Source organism: Lipotes vexillifer, unplaced genomic scaffold (assembly GCF_000442215.2).
Source record: "Lipotes vexillifer unplaced genomic scaffold, Lipotes_vexillifer_v1.1 scaffold1029, whole genome shotgun sequence".
Lineage (NCBI taxonomy): Eukaryota > Metazoa > Chordata > Mammalia > Artiodactyla > Lipotidae > Lipotes > Lipotes vexillifer.
In genome coordinates, this window is record NW_006789305.1 from 959,022 (window position 1) to 964,841 (window position 5,820).

Genomic DNA, 5,820 nt, shown 5'->3' on the forward strand with positions numbered 1-5,820 from the left:
ACTGCACCCCTCAGTCTTCACCCCACTCCAAGCCTCCTCCAATTCCCAGGACTGTTGTAACACTCTGAGTTTCTCCCACTGTGGGATGGATTTCCTTCCTACCCATGAAGACAGAAGGGCAGCCCCTGCCCCTCTGCTCTGCTCATCTGGTGATGAGCCCTGGGCCAGGCTTACAGAATAGGACTCTCTTCTTCTGTGGTCTGAAATTACCCAAAGTCCTTATGAAATTCTTTTCAAATTAAGGTACTTGATTTCACATAAGAGAATGGAAGTATTTCTTTTCATGCTGGGTTTGGAAATAGCCAGCTCATCCTGGTGCAGGACCCTGTTCCCAACCTGGAAGCTGCCAGCCCTGGGAGGCCTCATGGTAATGGTCCTTTTGAGCACCAAGCTGCCTAGAGACTGAAACTATCATGTGTCACTCACTCATAGATATATTCTGCATTTTCAAATGTACATGAGTAATACAAGATACTTTATAAGCTTTGCTGAATTCGTGGTTGCTTTTTATCATGACTGCATATAAAATTTATAGTCAGTAGATACTAAAAGCACAGCTTTGGTCATGTAAGAGTGTTCAACATGTTTGACACTGCCGATGCAGGAGACACGGGTCCACTGCCAATGCAGGAGACACGGGTTCGTGCCCCAGTCCGGGAGGATCCCACATGCCGCGGAGCGGCTGGGTCCGTGAGCCATGGCCGCTGAGCCTGCGCGTCCGGAGCCTGTGCTCCGCAGCAGGAGAGGCCGCAGCAGTGGGAAGCCCGCATACCGGAAAAAAAAAAAAGGGGGGGGGGAGGTCTTTTACTTTAAACACTTGGAAACTCCTGACGTCACAGAAAGTACACTGGAAGGGAAGTCAGGTAAGTTGTCTGAGAGTGTGATCCTGCACAAATCACGTCCCCTCCCCAGATTTCAGGATCCTCATCTGTAAAATGATGGAGGCTGGAAGAGATTGTCTCTAAGCTCCAGCACTAAAATTTTGTGAGTCTAAAATCACTCTCTCCTAGCTACATGAAGATTTATAAGAATGGCTGACATTTTTAAAGGAAGGGAAGTATATAGATGTGCTCTATACCCACGTAAAACAAAGAGCAGGTTAGTATCTGCATAGTTTTTCTAACTTATTTTTATTACTTGTACCCCTCCTCTAACATCTTCACTTTTTCCAGCGTCACCAGGGTTCTGAGAGAGTCCGGCCCCTCGACTTCAGCATCCGTATCTGCCTTTCAAGATTTATTAATGTCGGTATTTTCTCAGTGATTATAAGGTGGTTGTTATTGCCTCTCCATTATTTATCCTTTTCGCTTGCTTGGTTTTATTTTTGTTTTCTCTGCCCTCCAAGACCTTGCCTTGAACAGATTGCTTTCTATTACCACAGCCTTAACGCTCTGTTCTGAGCCAATGTCCCCTGTCGCCCTTTTACCGTCTTAAATTCATCAGCGGGAGTTGCAATTGCAAACACTCCAACTGTTGCTTAAATATTTGCCCCTTTCTTACAACAGCTTATTTGAAAAGAATGAAATTCTCACTGTTGAGTAATATGTTTACGTGCTCACCATCGGTTGCGCCTTTGTACTCGCTCTGAGCAGAGGGGGCTTTCAGCGCCTTTCCATCACCACCCTCCTACCCTTCACCCGCTCCATCCACCTGGGCACCGACCAGTCAGAATGCCTCTTTATGTCTGGACAACCAATCAGATAACGTCCTCATTCCAAGTATTTATTAAGTCTCTGTGAAGGGGGAAAGCCTCTTTCCTAAAAGAAAACTCTGAAGCTTCAGCTTTTCAGCTCAGGAAAGAATATCCATAGGTGGGGAGGACTGTGTGCTGTAAATTTTACCTTCCCTTTGGTGAAAGCAGAGAGGGAAACCTTAAGCCCTCCAAAGTGATAGATCAATTAAAATTCTTCTGTTTGGAAGACATTCTTGCTGCCCTCACCAAGAGGGGAATGGCTGCACCTTTAATACTACGGCTCAATCATGGACCTCAATTGTTTTTCATGGATTATTTTAGGACAGCTAAGGCAGACTGGAATTTTCCATTAGACTTTGTTACATACTAAGGGATAATACAAAGGAAATGCCACAAAGAAAATGTCAGAAACATTCTTCAAATCAAGTGTGCAAAATACAAAGAGCTTTTCCTACCATTGCTGTTTTATAGAGCCTGGCCCATTCCCTATTCTCTCTGAAGTGGTTACTCTCTAACCCCAAGAGCAGACCAACTCTAAATGTCCCTTGTATGAATGTTTTGCTTCCTGGCTTCCAGCCTGCCTCTCTGTTTCTAGGCAAGGCAGCCTCAGGAAGCTAGCAGAGTCTTAACCTTACAACCATCATGATTTCAGCAAACACTTCCGGCCCCCTCATTTCTGTGCTAGACATGGAGGTGTTAAGTATAGTGTGACACCTCTCCTACCCTCCAGGTTTGTATTCACTAGTGGGGAAGGCAAACCAGTGCACTACCAGTTCCACTGCAGGACTGTAGTGCTGTGATGGGCGATGTACAGAAAAATGCTACCTAAATCAGACTGAGAAGTCCAGGAAGAATTTCTGGAGTCCGTCATGCTTGAGATGAGATGTGAAAGATGAGTAGGATTCGCTAGAGTTTAAAAAGAGACAGAGGAAAAAGAAAGTCATTTCAGGCAGCAGGGACTGCATATACAGAAGCAAGAAGGTGCAAAAGAACGTTGCTCGATGGGAAACTGAGTGGCCCTGTTGGATTGAAGCGAAAGGTGTGAAGAATCTCAGGAGAAGAGGCCAGAAAGGGGGTCAGAGGGCTGGGTCACGAAAGGATTTGTGTACTAAGTGAAAAAGTGTAAACTCTCACAGGTCCGGGGAGCCACTGAAGAATTTTAAGCAGGGGACTGACATGATCAGATTTGTGATTTTGAAACTCGAACAGCAATGTTTAGCAAGAGAGAAAAGAAAGAGGGGGAAAGGACAGGATTCAGTCTGGAGCCTATTACAATAATCCAGGTGAGAAATGATGAGGGCTTAGGCTAAGGTAGATGCTACAGAATTTTGTGACTATTTAGATATGGGAGTGGGTGGAAGAAATAGTCTAGAATACCTCCTGACTCTGTAGTTGAAATAATCAGGTAAATAGTGGCAACTAACATAATTGAGTATCTACTATACACCCCATGTCAATTATTTGCATTCTTTCAGCCTCCGAGTTTTTATTTATTTGTTTATTTATTTAGATTTTATATTGATTTTTCCCTTTATTTTTAATTGAAGTATAGTTGATTTACAATGTTGTGTTAGTTTCAGGTGCACAGCAAAGTGATTCAGTTATATACATACATACATATATATATATATATATATATATATGTATATATATATGTATGTATATATATATGTGTCTATTCTTTTTCAGATTCTTTTCCATTATAGGAAAAGACATTTAGGTTGCTTCCATGTCTTGGCTATTGTAAATAGTGCTGCTATGAACACTGGGGTACATGTATCTTTTCGAATTAGAGTTTTCTCTGGATATATGCATCGTTCTACGGTTCTTTATCAAGAGCCTACTATGTGCCAGCCATAGTGTTAGACACTGGGGATAGAGCAGTGGGAGGGGATGAAAATCCCCGCCCATATGTAGTATGTGGGAGAGCGGTAAGTAATAGGAAGAGACACGAAAAGGAGAGGCGATAGGAACGTGAAGAGTGGAGAGAGTTTGAGAGTTTAAATATGGTGGCCAGGGAAGGCCTCACTGGGAAAGTGCTGAGAAACCCTGAGACCCAAGGGGTATGGTTATCTGAGCAGAGGTCCTGGGGTAAAGTAAACCCAGCACATTCAAGAACCCCTGAAACAGCCAGTGTGGCTGGGTGGAGTGAGGTGGTGGGGGAGGGCAGGTCATCTAGGGTCCTGTAGACCATTGTAACAACTCTAACTTTTACCCTGAGGGAACTGGGAAGCTGTTACGTGGTTTTGAGCAGAGGAGTAATGCTATATGACTTGCATTTTTGACAGGATCACCGCGGCTACTGTGTTGGAAATAGACTGAAAGAGGGCAGAGCTAGAAGCAAGAGACCAGCTAGGAGGCCACTCCAAAAACACAGGTGACAGATGATAAAAAAATGTCTCAGGCCAGGTGATGGCAGCGGCGACCGCGAGAAGTAGCAGCTAATGGAGATATTTTTGAAGGATTGACTAATGTATTACATGTGGGTGTAAGAGAAAGAGAAGAGGGAAGGAACAACACCAAGAATTTTAGCCGTGGAGGAGCAAGATGGGGGAGGGAAACTAAAAGGGCTCCCTTGTGACAAGTTAATTTTGAGATGCCTGTTAGGCATCCAAGCAGAGATTTAGAGAAAGCAATTGAATATATGAGTCTGGAGTTCAGGAGAGAGGTCTGAACTGAAGCTGTAAATTTGAGTCATCAGCATAGAGATGGCACTTAAAGCCATGAGCTTGCATGAGATCATCAGTGACTGTTAGAGGTACAGGGAAAGGGTCTAGGGTAGGGGTAGGTCCTAAGGGAAATCAACAGTCCCTTGCAAGTCACCCACTTTAGGAGAGATCATTACAGGGTCTGAGATTGGGAGGCTGCCCTCCTCAGACAGGGGAAGGAAGGATTGCTTCTACTGACACAGGAGGCTTGGCAGAATTTAGAGTCTGAAGTCCTCGAGTTCATCAGAAACTGCTCATGTGTCGCCCTCCCAATTTTCAGAATCCTTCTCTTCCCAATCAATGCCCTAACTTTAACAGAAAAACTTGCAAGATTGTAAATCTTGTGGGGTTTTTTGGTAATAGCTTTTGAAAGATGTATTGGATTGACCAAAAATTGCCTTCGGTTTTTAAGTAAAAATAAAAGACACATTTTTCATTTTCACCAAGAACTTTACTGAACAACATATTCACCCTTTTGTTCCACTGCCTTCTGCCATTTTTCAGGCAACTTCATAATTCCATCTTCCCAAAACTTTTTATCTTTTTGAGCAAAGAATGTTCCAGGTGACTTTTACAGTCTTCCAGGGAATTGAAATTTTTTCCATTAAAAGAGTTTTGTAAAGACCGAAATAAATGGAAATCTAAAGTTGCAATGTCTGGTGAATAAGGCGGATGAATCAGAACTTCCCAGCCAAGCTGTAACAGCTTTTGCCTGGTCATCAAAGAAACATGTGGTCTTGCGTTATCCTGATGGAAGATTATGCATTTTCTGTTGACTAATTCTGGATGCTTTTCATCGAGTGCCACTTTCAGTTGGTCTAACTGGGAGCAGTACTTGTTGGAATTAATTGTTTGATTTTCCAGAAGGAGCTCATAATAGAGGACTCTCTTCCAATCCCACCATATACACAACATCACCTTCTTTGGATGAGGACCAGCCTTCAGTATGGTTGGTGATGGTTCATTTCACTTGCTCCATGATCTCTTCTGTTCCACATTGTTGTACAGTATCCACTTTTCATCGCCCGTCACAATTAGATTTAAAAACTGAACATATGCACTGTGTCTAAGTAGAGAATCACATGTGGAAATACAGTCAAGAAGGTGTTTTTTGCTTAACTTATGTGGAACCCAAACTTCAAAGCAATGAACATAACCAAGCTGGTGCAAATGATTTTCAACGCTTGATTTGGATATTTTGAGTATGTCGGCTCTCTCCTGTGAGGTATAACATTGGTTGTTCTCAATTAATGTCTCGATTTGATTGCTATCAACTTCAACTGGTCTCCCTGAGTGTGGAGCATCGTCCAGCGAGAAACCTCCAGCACGAAACTTCACAAACCACTTTTGACACGTTCAATCAGTCACAGCACCTTCCCCATACACTGCAAAAATCTTTTTTTTCTTGTGTTTCGGTTG